Source organism: Propithecus coquereli, unplaced genomic scaffold (genome assembly GCF_000956105.1).
Source record: "Propithecus coquereli isolate 6110/MARCELLA unplaced genomic scaffold, Pcoq_1.0 Scaffold77, whole genome shotgun sequence".
Lineage (NCBI taxonomy): Eukaryota > Metazoa > Chordata > Mammalia > Primates > Indriidae > Propithecus > Propithecus coquereli.
Genome location: NW_012153840.1, coordinates 5,068,624 through 5,087,307, shown reverse-complemented (window position 1 = coordinate 5,087,307; position 18,684 = coordinate 5,068,624). Strand labels below are relative to the sequence as shown.

Here is an 18,684-nt window from a genome sequence, read left to right as displayed (position 1 = left end):
TCCATGAGTGTTCCTGGAGCTCATAGCCAGAGGAGTCCTGAGGTTTCAGATGTTAAAGCTTTCCCCACAGCCACAAGTTCCTTTGATGTTTGGGTTGTTGAACACAAACTCACTGGATAATTTGTCTTCAACATAGTCCATTTCTGTTCCTAAAAGTGTTAGCTGTGCTTTCTTTTCGATGAACACTCTGACTCCATCTTGAACAATTTCTTCATCAGAATCTCCTTTTGTTTTCGTATATTCTAGAGTATAAGAAAGGCCATTACAGCCTCTGGTTCGGACACCAACTTTCACACCTACGTGCTCAGGCTTATCTTTAAGGAGCTGCTTTATCTTGTTTACTGCTGAAGCTGTTAGGGTGAGGGCCGCTCGCTGGGGTGGGCTGCAGCTTCCTCTTGCTCACAGCCCAGACGGTGGCCCGGACTAGGAAGGTGGCCCGGACTAAGGAAGCCGACATTTTCACCACCGGGTGCCCCGGTGCCTCGGGCCGGAGCTCAGCAGCCTCAGCCTCTCTCCATGAACACAGCGGGCGCATTGACCCACTTTCTCTTCTTGTTGATGAGTATTTTAGAATATGACTCTTTTTGTATAATCTCAAACTTTCCTGCCAAAGGGCAGAGGACCCACAGCTGACGTGACTATGTTCTTCACAATACCTGGCACAATGACTGGTACATTCATTCATTCATTTAACAAACATTTATTGAGCACCTAATAAGTACCAGGAACTGTGTTAAGAACCAAAAACAGAAAATGAACAAGACCAGGTCTATGCCTCATGCAGCTTAGGAGATAGTAAGGGAGCTAGAAGAGAAAAGAAACAACTATTCGTTGTGAAACTGTGTGCTATGGTCTGAATGTTTGTGTCCCCAAAATTCATATATTGAAACCTAATCCCCAGTGTGATAGTATTAGGAGGTGGGGACTTTGGGAGGGGATTAGGTCATGAAAGTAGAGTCCTCATGAATGGGATTAGTGTCCGTATAAAAGAGACCCCAGAGGTTGCCTTGCCCCTTCCACCAAGTGGGGACACGGCTAGAAGGTGTCATTTATCAACCAGCAAGTAGGCCTTCACCAGATACCAAATCTGCCTTGATTTGGACTTCCCAGACCCCAGAACTGTGAGAAATAAATTTCTGTTGTTTGTAAGCCACCTAGTTTATGGTATTTTGTTGTGGCAGCCTGAATGGACTGAGGCACTGTGTCAGGGGTTGGGGAGTCCCTTTGGCAGTTCCCTAAGGGGCTCTGCTCAGGCACCAGCACAGGGTTCCATGCAGAAACCACGGGATGACCCATTTGCAGCCTTTCTGTCAGGAGCCAAGCCTGGTTGTGCTGAGACAGGAGTCCCAATGGGGTGACTATGGAAAAGGTGGGGTCCTGGCCTTGGGACCAGAGATTGTCAGGGTAGCTCTGTTGCTGAGCAATGGGCACAGAAGGCTATACTATGGCACTGGCTTTTGAGAAAAGAGAAGCTTTGTTGCAAGTTGACTGGCAAGGAGACAGGAGGTCACATTCAAATCTGTCTCCCCAAGCTGGGGTCTGGGGGCAGGTCTTCTAGGCAGAGAGTAACAAGGAAGAAGACAGGAAAATGCAGTGAGGTGATACTGGGTCCTTGGCTCTTATATCTGTACTGGAACAAAACAGAGCACCTTCTCGCTTCCTAATTTAGTCCCTGTTCCTTGATCCGAGCACTTAGGTTCCACCTGTGGTTGACTTTTTCGTTCCGGCCCACTGTGGGGTCACGAATAGGGCACACCTGGTTCATCTGGGCATGCTCAGGTTATGTGACTGGCAACCTGGGGGACTGCTGTCACTGAAAACAATTCAACACGTGGTTACATTTTTTTCTGACGAAGTTGGACCAGACTGAATTGGTTCTGCGATTGCAGCTTCTCATCCAGGCGCTCCACAGCCCTGGGGGCCTGATCGTTGGGCAGGTGCTAAGGAAGGACTAGATGGAGAGAGAGATTGTCTTATGTGTGGTTGTGAGTGGCCTGTCCTTTAGAGGGGCTCCAAGAATCCCTAGGTTTAAGGCAGTGGTGACATATCCTGGGGTTGCAGTCCAAGTTCAACAGGGGAAGAACAGCCAGGAACTGTCTGAAGTCTGAGTTACCACAGTTGTTTGTTTTTATATTTTAAAAAAGTGCCATGTGTATGTGTGTGCACTTGTATGCATGCAGGGACACCCCCGCCCCCCAACGGGGCAGTTATTACACTGGGTATTCAATAGGCTCTGAACATAAATGGAACCCAATGCCAGGAGAGACACGTGGTAAAACAATCTCAACTACCAGATAACCAGTCTCCGTGCAATTCCAGAGAGGATAAAAGGAAACCACGGGGGCTGTGAGCAAGCGATAGCCCAGAGGTGCTCCGGGCAGAGGCAGGGAGGTGGAGCCCCTCCTTACCCTGCCAGCTCAGAGCAGAGGTTGGGCTGGGGGCTGGTGGCTCTGCTGAACAGAGCCGGGCCTTTTCCAAGCAGGAGTAGAGAGGGGATGGTGAGGGGCGAAGGTAACCAGGTCGGCCACGCGGGCGGAGCACTGTGGAACCTGGGCCCTGGGCCCTCGGCTGGTTCCCTAGTCCCTCTTCGTTCGGAGTGACAGCAGCCTCTCAAGGCCGCCCAACCACGGTCGTGGTGAGAACCGCTACACCTGGATCCAGGCAGCAGCTTGGGTTCACCAAGCCCTTCTCCGTGCGTCTCACCCCGGCCTCCCCGTGGCCTTGCCAGGCACGTGCTCGCGTGTGCCAGGGGCCGAGTGGTTGGGTGACTCGCTCAAGGCCACACAGCCGCGGACTGGCAGCACCATCTTCGCCACTCTTCCCCTCTAATGCAGCACTCATTCGGTTAAAGTCTTTTTCACTTTCAACACTTCTCCTTTCTTGTGAAGGGGAGGAAAAAGCACGATGGGTTGTTTTTTTAAAAATCTCATTTTCAATTTAAATCTCCTTTAAAACGTTGAAAGAGGCACAGCTGCCTCTCCATTGTCTTCCTCTCCCGTCCTCTTTCCTGCCTCCCCTCCCCTCCCCCTCTCTGCAGGGCCCCCACACACTGCCTTCTCACGCTGGTGGCCCTGGGTGTGGGAGGAGAGGTAGGTTGAGAGGCCCCATCAGAGGGGGGTCTCGGGGGGCCCCACTGTTTGAGAAGCTGGTGGATGATTCTCTTTGTTCTGTGCAGTGCGACTGCAGGAAGTCTCAGCCACGCCTGCGATCCGGGGTCAGGCGACAGAAAACCAGAAAACGCACTGCCACATCCCACCACCCTCGCGCTCAGGTCTTCTGCCGTCTGACCTGAATTAGGATCACGTGTGCATGTTATCACAGTTGAGCCTCAGAGCAATTCCATGACCGAGTTATGATAGCCCCCACTTTATAGATGAGGAAACTGAGGCTCCTTCAGCAAGTTAAGCTCCTATCTCTCAGTATCCCTGGACTACAGCAGAGCTGGTGGCAGGGCTGGGAGGAGAAGCCAGGTCTTTTCCCCTGTGCTCCATGGTGTGGGCTGGTGTCCTGTCCTTGGTCCCAGCCTCGAGAAGGCAGGAGTGAGGTTGGAGGACTGTGGCTTCCAGGTTCCTGCTGGGGCCCAGCCCACCAGAGATTTAAACAAACAAACAAACAAACAAACCAAGCAAGAGGCTGATCAGGAGAGCGGCAGCAGCTCCCCAGTGAGGATAAGCGCCAGCCAGCAAGGAGCGCTGATGGGGAGATAATCTCGCTGAGAAATGACAGTGCCAGTCGCTTCTGCAGCTGCAGGCTGCATCTGGGCCCCAGTGCTGACGCGCACTCCGCCCCCCTATCTGCATTGTCATCGGCTTGTTGGAAAAACAGATGTTATTGTCCTCTGTTCCTGTCCCTTTGTCCCTAATAGGCACTTAAGTGCAGGAGGGGGAAAAGAAACGAGAGAGAATTGTGTAACTATTTCAGGCCCTTCCCGAAAGCGTGCACGTCCGTGGGACTCGGGGTTTGGGATAGAATTGGTGCAGGGAAGGACCCCTTTCCCCCTGCCCTGAGTGTTCTTGGGACAGCACTGGGAGAAACTGCCCTGCCGTCCTGCCCAGGGCAGTGGGGGCTGGGGACTAGTTCTCGGAGGAGTTGCCTTCCTTCTGTCTGAGACCTGCACCTCGACTAGACCTAAGCTGATGTTACAGGGAAGGGACACTGGGGACCTCTGGCCTTCTGCCTGGACTCCCAGAGTGTGGAAGATTGGATGAGGTCAAGGGCTGAGGAGATCAGAGTCTTCCATTCTTGTTTGAGTTTCATTCATTCATTCATTCAACAATTTGCTAAGTAAATTCTTAAAGGCTTAATCCTACACCTAAGAGCAGCAGGCTGGTTTGCGGGAGAAAACTTGTCATGGAAAGGACAGTACCTCCTCTCATGCCAGGTCGGCCGTAGCTGTGATTTAGTGGGAGCTCGGAGGCTCTCCCGCACCTCAGTAGCTCTGCGTCAGCCTGCCTGGGTGCCCTGAATTCCACCATTAGTCAGTCCTTTGAATGAAGGCACTGTATTTCCCCAAGGTCCTTGCTAAAATACAGGTGCATAACTGAGGAGGTTCTCACGGAGGAAAAAAAAGTGCCTGTCACCATGGAGAGCAGAGGATGGGGCCCAAAATGAATGCCGCACGGACGGGTAAATTTTGATGGGAGAAAGATAAGAAATGTCCAGCCCACGGGCTGCCCTGGGAGGGAGGACCTGAGGGGCTTTATGAGAGAATTAGGAATTTAGGGGGAGTAGTTCTGAAGGGACCCTGCTTTGAGACTGGCCATGTAAGTCCATACTCCTAAAGCCCTACCCCAGCCTTTCTGGTCCTCGCTGGAGTGGGGGGTGCATTTTTATGCTCTCCTGACCCTCAAAACAGCAAAGCTCAGAGATTGGACCACCTCTGTCCCCATAGGTCCCTCCCCCCATATCTCAGTGGGGTGAGAGGCAGAGTGGGGCGGAGATGAAGGCCCCAGCATCCTGTCCATCTCCGGAGCCCTTGGACAGAGCATGTGAGGGCACAGTCCTGCCCCCAGGATGCTGCCATTGGCCAGTGGGGGCTCAGGCAAGGCTGCTGGTAACTATGAATTGCTGAGTGACAAACCACCCCCAGACTCAGTGGCTTAGAACATGTGTGTATTTGCTCACGATCCTGTGGGTGGCCAACTTGAGCTGGGCTCGCTTGTGTGGCTGCTGTCGGCTGGTGGCTGGACTGGTTGGAGGGGCTGAAGCCAGCCCCACACGCATCTCTGCCCCGGCGGGAGCAGGGGCCCCTAGCAGGGGCTTCCCAGGAACAGACAGTGCCCCAGTCCACCCAGGCAATTCTGATGGAAGAAGAGAAAACCTAGTCATTGAGTGGGGGTGGGGAAGACCCTGGCCCACCATCCCTCACCTGACGAGTATTAGGGAGCTAATTAACTGGGAGGTGCCCACCAGGCAGAGATACCCTTCGTAACCTCTTCCTGCTTAATATTCAAAACCTATTTCACCTTCCTGTAGCAGAACTTCTGAACAAGTCACATAATAAAACACATTAGAGTTCATCTTCAGTGGTTTTCATAAAGACAATTATTATTATCTAGTGTTAATTCTAGGAGGGTGCACGAGCTTGCCGAATGCTGGCATGGAAGGGTGGGAGGGGGAGGGCCTCCAGCCAGTGCCCCCAGTCTGTGGCCCACGTGCTTTCCTGCCCCAGGAAGCACTCAGCAAGGGTCTGTCCAGCGTCTCCTAAGACCCCCCCACCCCGCCTCCACCCTCACTGCATCTCCGCCAACTCTTCTGCCTTCGCCTGCTCCTCCACCCTGCTGCCACCTCTGCTCGCGTGCTTAGGTTTGGTGTGGCAAAAGAGGTGCTCTCTGGAGCAAAGGGCTTTGCCCTAAGGAGGACACACAAGGACTTGGGATGGGGAGGAGGAGCACTGAGAAGCTGGAAGGCCAGCCACATCCTTGCCTCCAAGCAGGGACTCCTGATCCAGTAGCCCTGAAGGCAGTGACCTCCTCTGGGCCCTGGGCTACGGGCTCCTTAAAGCATGTTCCCTGTGCACACACAATCCTGCAGAACTCGTTTATAGTGTCGGAAGTCAGGATGGTCGTCGCCCTTGTTGCGGGGAGCCCCAGAGGGGGCACCAATTAAACAGGTGTATTCACTTTGGGGAGATTCATTGAACGACACACTTAGAATTTGTGCACTCTTCTGAATACGTGTTTTGTCTCAGTGAAAAGTTTACCCAAAGCCCTTTGTGAAGTAGGGATTGTAATTACTTCCATAATATCATGGAAATTAAATAAAGTATCTGTTAGGATGGGATGGCAGATAGTAGAAAACAGCAGATAATCCACAATTGTTTTCTACTTGTGAAAGATTTGCTTTTTCCAAGTGTTCATGCTCTTGCCAATATTAAAATTAACTGGCAATTTCTGAGCTCATATGCTCAACTTTGTGGGTAGGAGGGTCCAGAAGCATTAGTGACCAGGAAGTCACACTGAGGCAGGATTAAGAATTTGATGCAGATCCCCTCTTCCCTCTGCCACTTGTCCCTTAGCTTGGTGTTGGCTATGGTTGCTATTCGGGTCACTGGAATGCACATTTCTCTCCTGTTTTGATGGGTACCAAAGGAAGGTCTCGAAGAATAAAAGCCACCTTCTCTTGGTATGAAGGATCAAAAGGAAACTGCCCATTGCAGGGGGCCCAGAACCTGATCCCAGAGTGGTCACTGTGCTGTCCTGTCTGCTGCAGGCCTCCCGCCCCGGCCGCACCCCCTTTGCCGTGTGCCCCCGGCCCACTCTTCTCATCAAGAGGTGGAGTCTCCTCCCCACCCCTTGAATCTGGATTGGTCTTTTGCCTTACTTTGACCAAAAGGAGATGGTGAGAAGCGATGCTGCACGACTTCCCAGCCCAGGCCTCGGGGGCCTTGCAGCTTCTGCTCTTGCCCACTTGGCACTACCTGAGACTGCGCATGGAGTCTGGTTCAGCCTTCTGAAGGGTGAGAAGCCACTCGAAGCCACCCCAGCTGAGGCCCCTCGGCCATCTGGCCACCAGGCGTGTGTGGGAGGCTGGCTTCCGCCCCCACAGCCAGCCCAGCCACCAGCCGACAGCAGCCACCCGAGTGAGCCCAGGACAGCTCAGCCCAAATTGGCCACCCACAGGATCGTGAGCAAATAGACACTTGTTCTAAGCCACCAAGTCTGGGGGTGTTTTGTCACTCAGCAACTGATAACTGATGCACTTACCAGCACCCCTGCCTGAGTCCCCGCTTGCCAGGGGCCCGCATCCCGGGGGCAGGACCATGCCGCTCTCCCATCTAGAAGCAACTTTCTTCCCCAGATTTGTTTCTTCGCCCATCCCCACCAGTTTCCAGGGCTGACACAGCAGTGCCCATTGCTCTTTATTAGTTTAATGTATGTTGAAGCCTCCAAATAGATGCTGGGGCCCAGGTGGAACACATGAAATGTGACTAAGTTCTGGGAGATGATTGATAATGAGTAGGGACTGGAAAATCAATTGTGTTAATTCCTGGTCTGTCACTGGGACTGAGAATTAATGAGAAAATCTGTCTAACTTAATGGTATTTACACATTATACAGCATGTGATAAAATCGTCTGCAGGTGCTGCCTGGCATTCCAATTACACCAGGCCGCACAGCCCATGGGGCAGGCGGGTCTGGACTGTCGAGGACCCAGGCTGGGCCCGTACAGACTGACAGGGGTCCCCCAACTACCACACTAACTTCTGAGCAGGCCCCAGGCCCCCGCATGGACCTTGCTGGCACGGCTGGTCCCTGCTGAGTGTGAGCCATCCAGCTGGCAGTGTCTCCGGGACTCGCTGGAGGACACACTTTGGCCTCCTTTGAGGATAACCACTCCAGAAGCCACGTGGGCAGTTGGACAATGGCCAGGGAGGGCTCGACCTTATGTGTTGGCAGAGCCTGTGGTTTGAGAGACAGTCCTCCTGACCCCAGACCCCGCCCCAAGAGAAGGTCGGCACCAGTCCTGGCCCGCAACACACCCGCCCGATGGGTCACCGTTGGAAGGCCGCCTTGAAAAGCGCTATGGAAACTGGCCCTGCTTCAGGGTCAGAGTGTTTGCTTCCTTGAAACCGTAGACCAGGGCCTGTCCTGCCTAGGGCTGCCCAGTAATCCCCGACTCCCGATACTCACATTCTTGTGTGCTTTGCTCTCATCCTGACTAGGGCTGACCTGAGTCTCCAGTAAAATATCACAGAAATCACCGTGTGAGACTTCGGGGGCTGGTTCATAAAAACCATGGCGGCTTTGGTCTTGCTCCCTCTTGCATCACTCACTCTGGGGAGTGTCGCCATGTGGGGGAGGCACTTGTGGGGAGGAGCCGAGGCCTCCTGCCGACAGCCAGCACCCTGCGAGTGCGCCATCCCACAACCAGGCCCTCCAGCCCCAGCCGGCGACCTCCTGAGAGAGCCCGAGCTCAGCTGCTCACACATTCCTGACCCACAGAAGCCAGGGGAGACGGAGGTGGGACGGAGATGCTTACTGTTGTTTCCAGCTGCCAAGTCTGGGGGTCGTTAACTAGGGCAGGTGGGGAAGGAGATGGGCGGGCAGGGCCGGGGCGCCTCGCCCTGGAGTGCGGAGCTCACGGAACACACCCATGTCTCTTCCCCACCCGGCCACCCGGATTTTGAGTCAAGTGAAATGCACGCCTGTGTTTTGCCGCTTCCCAGCACAGCCTGCCCTTCCCTCCTCCAAGCCTCCTCGCTGCTTTCTTGGTGGCTAAGGCTGGGTGAGGGGCCCAGACCCTCTCACCCCAGGAGCTGGCGGCTGTCAGGTTGTCTAATGGAGAGATCGCAGAGCCGCTTCCGGGAGCAGCTCGGCAGAGCACGGGGAGGCCTGTAGATTCTAATCCTTCCCTCTTTAATCTTTGTCTCTCCTCCTTTGGTTCACAGGTTTTCACACACACACTGCAGAGTTCCAAGAGATAAAGCCCCACAACCAGAGATGGGAAACCGCCCCCTCCCTCTGCCTCCAACGGGAGCAGAATTCAGCCAAGCAGGAAACCATCGAATCTCTGATTGGCTTCTGGGAGCTGGAGTAGTCTGTGGGTGCCAGGGACCCAGGGACCTAAGCCCCAGACTGCCATTTCCTTCAGCGTCTGGCTCAGTCCTGCTGAAATTTTATAAGGATCCTGGGAGGACTGGGGGTGGGGTCTTGTGTTAGCCCTGTAGCAGCCGGGCCAGGGGCTCACCAGGCCGAGGCAGTGTGACCTCGTGGTCAAAAGCAGGGGCCTTTGAAGTCAGATAGGCCTGGGAACAAATCTTGGCTCTGCCATTTCCTGCTATGGGGTCTCAGACAAATGACTTGATTTCTCTGTGCCTGCAGAGCACTGCATAAACAGGAGTGGCCGCGAGTAGGATCGGAGTGTGTAGGTGATCTCTCCCTGACCTTAGGAGCCCTCAGCCCCCCTCAGCCATCCTCTCGGAAAATAGGCAAGTACGGCAGCTGTCCTGCCTCTGAGCCCTGGCCAGCCTGGGGCGCGGTGGGACATCAGGACATTAAGCCATCCTTTAGGCCAAAGAATCCCCACATAACAAATTCATTTTGTGCTGTAAAGAACTTGGCTGCACCCCTACTGGGGCATTCGAGATCCGAATTGCTGCCTTGGCACTTTGGAGACACAGGAAGGAGAAATGAGCTCAGGGTCTCTGGGAAAAGACCTTTAAACCTGTTTTAGAAATCAGATTTGCCCGGTTGCTTCTCATCTGCCCTCCAGGTTTGGGATGCAGGGAAAGGACTCGGGGGTGGGGGGGGTGCTGTCAGGCGTGGAAGCAGTGGGCAAGGGAGGGCAGGGTTCAGGAAAAGAGTGTGGCAGGGACACACCGACCCAAGGGCCTCCCCAGCAATGCCTGGTTCCTGGACCCCGAGAAGCTCTGGGGCGGTAGGAGAGAAGGGGCCTCGATGGTGCTGCAGTGGCACAGGCCGAGAAGCAGCCGCGCCCCTTCCACTGTCCCAGCGTCCTCTGCCCCTCCTGCTATACAGGCTGTGCGTGGCGCCTCTCGTCCTCGCTGAGGCTGCCTTTGTTGCTTGCTCATTCATTCATTCTTTCATTTAAGACCTTACCTCGAGCATCCTCTGGGCGCCAGTGCTCAGGGAGGAAGGGCAGTTTATTAATGAAATCCAAGTTCTAAACTCCAGAGCTCACAGGACCAAGCAGGATAACTCACCCCCAATCACCTGTCCATTAAGGAATATACAGAGTCTCACAGGGATGCCAAAGAAGGTGACAAAAAACTGCCCAAGAGGGATTGGGAAAGCCTTCGCAGAGGAGGGCACATTGGAATTGGGTCTTGAGGGCTGAGTAGGAGTTCATCTCAGGAGGAAGGAAAGGAAGAGGAGTGGGAAAGGCATTCCAGGCAGAGAAAGCAGCGAGGAGGCTCGGAGGAGGGAAGGGCAGGCTGTGCTGGGAAACGGCAAAACACAGGCGTGCATTTCACTTGACTCAAAATCCGGGTGGCCAGGTGGGGAAGAGACATGGGTGTGTTCCGTGAGCTCTGCACTCCAGGGCGAGGCGCCCCGGCCCTGCCCGCCCATCTCCTTCCCCACCTGCCCTAGTTAATGACCCCCAGACTTGGCAGCTGGAAACAACAGTAAGCATCTCCGTCCCACCTCCGTCTCCCCTGGCTTCTGTGGGTCAGGAATGTGTGAGCAGCTGAGCTCGGGCTCTCTCAGGAGGTCGCCGGCTGGGGCTGGAGGGCCTGGTTGTGGGATGGCGCACTCGCAGGGTGCTGGCTGTCGGCAGGAGGCCTCGGCTCCTCCCCACAAGTGCCTCCCCCACGTGGCGACACTCCCCAGAGTGAGTGATGCAAGAGAGAAGTAGGCTGAAGCCGCCATGGTTTTTATGAACCAGCCCCTGAAGTCTCACATGCTCCTAAAGATTGGCTGTTGCTCTTCCCAGCTTCCCCTACACTCCAGACACTCATGCTGATAGCCAGGTTACCTGGGCTCCCTCGGGTGGCTGTGTCTGCCACCAGGGTGGCCAGCCCCTAAAGGTGGTAACATTGGTGTCCCCAGCACCCTTTCTTAGAAATCTTGATGTGAGAACTTCAGTCTGGGAAGGTGGACTCTCGCTGCCCACCCGCTCCAAACCCTGCAGCCACCCCACACCCTTCACCCGCCTCTACCCTCTCCGTGCTGCCCCCACCCCCACCTTTCATCTCCAAAGAAGACACTCTCAGCAGTGACTGGCGCGCAGGGGAAGCTGGAAACATTGACAGCCCACCTTTATGGGGTACCTGCTGTGTGGTAGGTTGGTACCCAGCACACTGAAAGTACTGACCCCTTAAAGCCTCTCTCCAGGGTAGGTGCCCCCATTTTATAGATGGGGAAATTGAGACACAGAGAGGGTAAGCAGCCTGCTAAAGCCACACAGCTCCTAAGTGGCAGAGCTAGATGTCAAACCCCAGTGATCTGTCTCCAGAGCCACACTATTAACCTTACATTTATTGCATCTGTGAAGTGAGGCTCAATTTCTTTTCCATGAGGAAGCCACAGTTCATCAGGGCACAGCAAGAGAGCCAGAGGTGAGACACGCAGAAGGCCCTCCAGGCTGCAGTCATGAGGCCTCAGTGCAGCTTTGTCCTCTGGTGTGTTCAGGAAACGGCTTTTCCCAGGCTGCGGTGAGCACAAAGGCCAAAGGGCTGTGATTCATTTTATTTATAAATATTTTTTTAGAAAATTGTGGCAATATATACATAACCTAAAATGTACCGTTTTAACCATTTTTAAGTATACGGTTTAGTGGCGTTACGCACCTTCACATTGCTGTGCAGCCACCACCGTCCCTCTCCAGAACTCTTTCATGTGGTCTTTTCTGGAAGCGTCTGCTGGCCCCAAGGACCCCAGACCGCCCAGACGCCGTCCCTGTCTCCCCGAGCCTGTGGCCCGCGCCGCTGGCAGGGGTGGGAAGAGCGCGGGGAGGGAGGAGGAGGCAGCAGCACAGACGGTCTCTCCTCTTCAGGGGAGGTATTAAAACGGTCCACCCTTGAGGTTCTCTCTCCGCTTCAAAGACGCGTGGCGGCTCTGCGGACCGGGCGCTGAGACGACGGCGAGAGAGGGTTTATCAACAGCACCTGCAGCTCAGTAACTCATAAACCTTTCATTAGTTTTACATCGACGATGGCTCAAGTCCTAGGAAGTAGATTCAGGCTGGAAGACGGACGTCTCCATAAATCATCATCTCTGAAAATGAGGGAGACGGAGGGAGCCTTTTCGTAGGATTTCCCGGCAGCTCACTTGGGAAGCTCTGCCTTCGTGCTGCCCTTCTGAGCCGGTGCCGAGCCCGCATCCTCGGATGCAAAACGCAGTTGAAGGCTCAGAGCGGGGCCTCCCGGGCATACCTGCCCGGGGACGAGGAAGGGCACCAGACCCCTCTCCCCTTCCCCAGGCCCCTCCAAGCCTGGAGCCTGCTTTTATAGCCTTCCCTGCCCAGTCGTTATCTACAGAGGATGCAGGAAACAGCTTTCTAGGTGTTCCTGTGAGAGAAAGAAACTGAAGCAGCGGCAGCACAGGCTGGGCAGAGTTTTGAAACCCAACTCTCACTAGACGTGAGGGGATAAGAGGGGAGCTTTTGTTGCTAATGAGAATAACAATAACAATAATAACAGCACTTAGCGCCTGCGGCAGGGACCATGAGCAGAATGGATTGGCTATTATTTTGAATATTTCTTAAGTGCTATGTGCCTTATTAATGAGTTATCTTTATACTGTTGTTATCATTATGCTTCCAATTTATAGGTCAGAGAGGTTAAGTGATTTGCCTAAGATCACACAGCTAGAAAGTGGCAGGGCGCAGAGCTGGCCCCAGGCCTTTCAACTCCCTTCCTATGTTGCTCCCCAGCCCAGGAGCAGCCTCTTTTTGCCTTGGCCTTTCTCTGTCACCTTCCCCTTGGAGTCTCAGTGTCTTCATCTCTAAAATAGAGAATCAGCTTCAGTCCTCCTTGTCTGTCTCCCAGAAATGAAGCCGGAGACAAGCCAGCCGGGAAGCTCGAAGCTTGGAGCTCCTGGGGGAAGGCCACCCAGTTCAGGACGATGTCCACATCCTTGATCTCACGGAGTCTTCACCATGTCGCATAGATAGACTTGGCAAATGTTGCTTATTCCCATTTTACAGATGAGAAAGTTCATCCCTGCCCCTGCGTCCTGGAGTTTCAGTCCCACAGCCGATCCAGGCTGGCTGGACACAGGACCTGACTCGCACTGTGGTGTCAGGGGCCAGCACGGACAGGATGTCAGGGCACGCGTCCCCCTGCTCCCTTCCTCCTGGGCAGGGACCTCTCAGGTGGTTCCCCTCTGCTTTGCTCTGCAGCCCCGGCCTCAGGCGTATCTTCCCTGCCCTCTCATGGCCACCCCTTCCCGTCCCCCAGGGCTGCCCCAAGAGCTCAGACAGACTAATCACAAGGACTGGCAGAGAACCCGGCTGGCGATTGGGTGGATTGAGCCTTAGGACTCGGTGATGTTCGCCAGCGCCGCAAGCTCCCCGACAAATCAAAGACTTTTCAATTTCCTTTCCTCTCCCCGTCTCTTGCCCCTGGAGGCTGCGCGAGCCAGAGGTGAGCTGCTGCAGCCCGTGCTGGGTGCGTCTGTGGAATGAGAAGGCTCCGAGCAAGCGGCGTCCCAGGAGAACTTTTACTCGGGAATAATTTGCATGAGGATTTATTTCCTCATTGCTGGGCTTCCAGCTGAAGAACTCAGCTCGAAGGTTTCAGCGAAGCAGTCGAAGATTCAGATTCAACTACCGCTGGGCACCTACTGTATGTAGGTAGCCGAGGCTCTGTGCCAACAGCTTTGCCCAGTCATCCTGTTTAACTTTCATAACAACCTTCCAAGTTCAAGATTCTCGTTCCCATTCTACAGATGAGGAAAGTCACTTCTTCAAGAGTACACCGTAATTACACTCAAGTTGACATTTACTTACTGCACTTACTTGCCACGTGCCTGGCACTGCTCAGTGTTACACACATTAACCATTTAATTTCCCCAGCAACCCAGTGAAGTAGATACTGCTCTTACCCTCATTTTTTAGATGAGGAAACTAGGCCCGGTGGGATTGAGTAAGTGCCCCGGGTTATAGGGGTTATACATGGTGGGGCTGGGGTCCAGAGGCCAGCTGGCTCCCGCGACTGGACACCAGGTCCGGTTCTTCGGATTCAAGCCCAGTTCCTATAAACCAGTTACTGTTGGCTCTTCATGCCCGTGAAGGCGATGGGGTTTAGAGGGACCTAAGGGATCCCAGGAACAGTAAGGCCGAGCCTTGGCTCCGTGTCTTGATTAGGACATTTCGGTCATAAGCTACAGAAACTCAACTTTAGTAGCATAAGCAGCAAAGAGAATTTATTGGCTCACACCACGGGGGAGTCCAGGCGTGGATCTGGGGACCAAATGATGCCGTTAGGGCTCTGTCTCTCTCTTGGCCTCATTCACCAGTTCTCTCTTCCGTCCTCATGGCAGGGAAGGCGGGGGCCACATACGTTGGCAGTTTGGGTGCTGCTCAAAGGCCCCAGCTGAGGGGCCGAGTAGGGGCTGAAATACCTCCAACGTTCTGCTTGCAAAGCTCTGTGCCCTGGGACAAGGCAGCACTGACCTGGAGGGGCACTTTTCCTAACTCATCTGCCAGGAGGAGTACCTATTGCTGATACACAGAAGATGCTCTATGAGCTAGTGGTAACCCTGGCCCTCCTCCTGGGCTTTATCCCACAATCAGCAACTCCATCAGATTCACCCACTCAGTCAGCGAATATTATGAAACTGCTACCTACGGGAGTAATACCTGCAAAACTCCCTGCCCTCCTGCAACTTACATTCCAGCAAGGGATGGGATTGGCTTTGCTTAGGTCACATGCCCACACTTAGACCAATCGCTGTTGCGGAGGAATGAGTGTATAGTGTGATTGGCCCAGCTGGGCCAGATGCCCACCCTTTTGGACATTTGACTGACAGCCTCACCAGGACTACCTGGCATGGGGTGGTTTCTCAGGAAATAGGGGAGCTGGGCTGCAGAAATAACTGACATCTACCCAACTGTGGGATCCTAGGAAAATCATGATCCTTCCTTTCCTTGGCCAATAACTTCCCCACCTGCACTGGGAGCTCGTGGGCCTCAATCCTCTGAGAATAGGGGGTCAGGGTGTCCCTGAAAGGCTCGGCCATTGGCCTGTCATGGGTGAAAGCTCCCTCTAGTCCTGCTCAGAGAGAAGGGCCAGGGGTCAGGACTGTTTACCCAACATTGATGAGATTGTCACTTTCAGTTTTGGGAAGAAGAAACACGAGGGGACGGGGGACTGTTGTGTGAGTCCACGTCAGAGAGCAGGGGCTGAGTGGGGCTCCTGGTCCCATTGTTGGTGGGTTGGTGGTGGGAGCTGGTTGGTACCATAAGCATTGACAAGCACTTGTTATGTGCCAGGAGCTTCACCTGCTTTGTCTCATGTAGGTCCCACAACTGCCAGGTAAGTTTTATTATCCCATTTTGTTGGCGAAGAAACAGGCTTGGAGAAATGAAGTAACAGAAAGATGCTCGTTCAGGTGTTCTGGCTCCAGAGCCCCTGCAGGGAGCCCACAGCGCCCTGAGCCACAAAGGCACACCCCAAGGCCAGTTCCTTCCCCATGCCACCTATCACATGCCTGACACGGGGCCTCATGTGGACCATGTCCGAATCTGTGGCCCGCCCTCCCCTAAAGACCCAGCAAGCCCTCCTGCAGCCTCCCCTGTACCATTTCCCCTGTTTCCACTCATATCCGGGCATCATCTTCCAGTTTCCTGCGCACTTTCAAGTGTTCTCACCGTAAGGAATGAACACTATCCAGACCCCAAGGCCAGTTTTGTCGTCTGGGACACCTGCCTGCCCATCCCCGGCCCAAGGTCAAGCCTGGACTCCCCTGTCATGCAGCCTCCCCATGTCTGCCGCTAGAGGGGGCTCCCAGTGTGGCCATGTGCCCTTCTGGGGGGCTGAGGGGTGGGGCCTGGGCAGAGGGGACCAGCCCTAGGGATGCCCTGCCAAGAGGCTTCTGGAGACAAGGGTGTCCTGACAGGTTGACCCCACCCAGAGAGCTAGGAGGCTCTGGCCTGTGATATCAGCATCTTCACTATGAAAGTCTAGGTCCCAGGAGATACAGGTGCCTGGAAAAAGACCCCGGCATCCAGGGCCGTGGGCTCAGACTCCGCCTTCCCTTCTCTGTCCCTGCCTGCAGCTCACAGCCCACTGGACGACACAGGAGAGCACGTGGGACTCAGAGCAGGCTGGCAGCTGGCTTCATTCATTGATTCACTGTCCCTCATTCATTGATTCACTGGTTCATTCATTCAACAAATATTTATTGAACACCTGCTACGTACCAAGCATCAGGCTACGCCTTGGGGATACCATGGTGACCACATAGCTCCTGCCCTCGTGGAGCTTTTAGTCTTATGGGCCGGAGAGAGAAACAAGCAGCTATGATGTTGTGTGTTAAGGTCTACAATAGAGTAAGCCTGGGAGACTCCTGGTGCAAAAGAGGATGTACTTAACCTCTACCTGGGGGACAGGAAGGCTTCCCAGGGGGATGACATCTAAGCTGAGACCTGAAGGACCTGAGGAATTAGCCAGGCAAAATGAAAACTATTCCAGGCAGAGTGATTCATTTGTATAAATGCCCAAAGGTGAGAGAGCATTCATTAATTCATTCAACAAACACTTTTCCGGCATCTACTATGTGCCAGGCACTTTTTTGGGTACTGGGGTTGGTTACAGAAGTGAACCAGGCAAACAAGGTGTGTGCCTTATGGCACTTACGTGCTGGTGGAATGTGGCCTTTTGGATATCCAAAGAAGTCTTGAGGCCAGAGGGAGCCATGTGGAAGGGACAGTGGCCTCTCCCTGCCAGAGTCTCCAGGCCCCATCCTCCATCCTCCTCCTGCCCAGCCTGACAGCTAGCCTGACAGCTAGCTTCTGCACTGGCCAGCTGTGGGGAGGTCACTCAGGCCACAGGAGGAGCCCGTGCCAACGTTTTAATGGCCAGGCCAAAGGCCTGCCAGGCAGCTCTGCTAATTACAGTGATTAATGTGCTTAATTTACTTAGAAAGGGTAATGTGCTATCACTCTGTTGTCACAGCTCAGCTCCAGAGTCTACTCCCTCCCCTCTCCCCAACAGGTGCCCATCCAGGCCCCTGCAGCCTCCTCATGGCGCCCAGCCTCCCCTGAGCCCAGGCGCCTTGCTGTCTGCTGCCCTCTGGTGCTGTTGCCCTGCCTGTCCCCATTGCTAGAGGGGGTGGGTCAGGAGAGGTGGACCTTCTCATCCCTCAATCCTTCGGGTCACCTGTGCGCAGGACACAGAGAACCCTGATCTTGTGTCCCCCCACCCATGTGACACTCACCTCTAGCTGATGTCATTTTTTGTGGCTACCTGTTTCATGGCCACCTTCTAGCTCTAGAGCAGGACAAGGACCTTCCCAGGCATCTTTGTTTGTTGAATGAGTGAATGAATCTAATCCTCAACTCTTTGTGCCTCAGTCTTTGTAACAGGATGACTTTGGATCTGGTGCTTTTCTCCCCCAAATCTGTGTGTCTCCCTTCTCGGCTTTTCTCCCAGGTGATGTCTGTAGATGACAGGCGGCCCAGTGTCTTCATTCTGCAGCCAGAGAAATGCAAGATCACACAGCCCAGAGGCTGAGCAGGGGTCAGCTGAGCATCTGAATCCATTGCCACATCTGCCGGAGCAAGGACAGCAGACCGGAGCGCTCCCACCTTGGCCTGGGTCTCCACTGCTAGGGCTTGGCTTCAAGCCTCCAACTTGAGCTTCCTTTGACTGCTACCATTTTCCTGGCCCTCCCAGGGAGGGTGAAACCTGCTCGTGATTGGCAGTCTTCTCCTGATGTCCCACCTGATTGTCCCTCTGCACCCAGATTTCTCCCATCAGTGTAGCTGGATAGGACCTGGGGGCGGCACGTCTTCTCAGGGGCAATCTAGGAGCTTTGTCCCACCGGGCAGGCCCTCTGGTCCCCCTGGCGCTGGGACCACCTTGTTGCCCAGGGGGGTGGTGTTTGTTTTTTGCTCACTGCCACACTTGCCTGAATAGGCAGCCAGCTGGCAGGATGCCCACGGGAGCCCATCCCTCGATTGAGCCCAGCATGCCCGGCACTGGGCAGGGAGCAGGGTGGTGGGGTAGGCTGTGTCTTCACCTACTCTCCCTGCAGGGGTAAGGGATGCCACCTGCCAGTCCTTCAGCCCAATTAGGACAAGACAAAGATAAACAATGCAGCAAGAAGGATTGCAGCCAGACTGAAAGGGAAAACACATCTTCTTGGGAGGGAAGTGAGTTAGAGCTGCGGTCCACAATCCCCAGGCCGGGTATCAGGCTGTGGCCTGTTAGGAACCAGGCCGTGCATCCCTGCCCGAGCTCTGCAGTCCCCGACCCTGAGTCCATGGAAGAATAGTCTTCTATGAAACTGGTCCCTGGTGCCAAAAACGCTGGGGGCCACTGAGTGAGAGAACTGGGATGTCACCTTCAGAGTGACAGCCCTAGCCTTGCCATGAGCTGCTACTGAGGTAGGTCACATCTTGCTGGGGGTCTGCTCCTCTGCCTGTGATGTGGGAGGGGGAGAACCGATGAGCCAAAAACTAAGGTCTCTTCTAGTTCTGGGCTTCAACAGGTACGATTCCTGCCCTCGGACGCAGCCAAGAACGGAGCAGGTGGATCCCTGACACCTTGCGGGG

At 54.4% G+C, this 18,684-nt stretch overlaps 1 pseudogene across 1 annotated transcript; it reads right to left on the bottom strand.

Moving 5' to 3' along the window:
- Positions 1–6: 6 nt before the first annotated feature.
- Positions 7–537, bottom strand: LOC105824925 (annotated as a pseudogene). The gene has a single exon (XR_001138234.1). The product of XR_001138234.1 is annotated as an iron-sulfur cluster assembly 1 homolog, mitochondrial pseudogene (transcript).
- Positions 538–18,684: the final 18,147 nt, after the last annotated feature.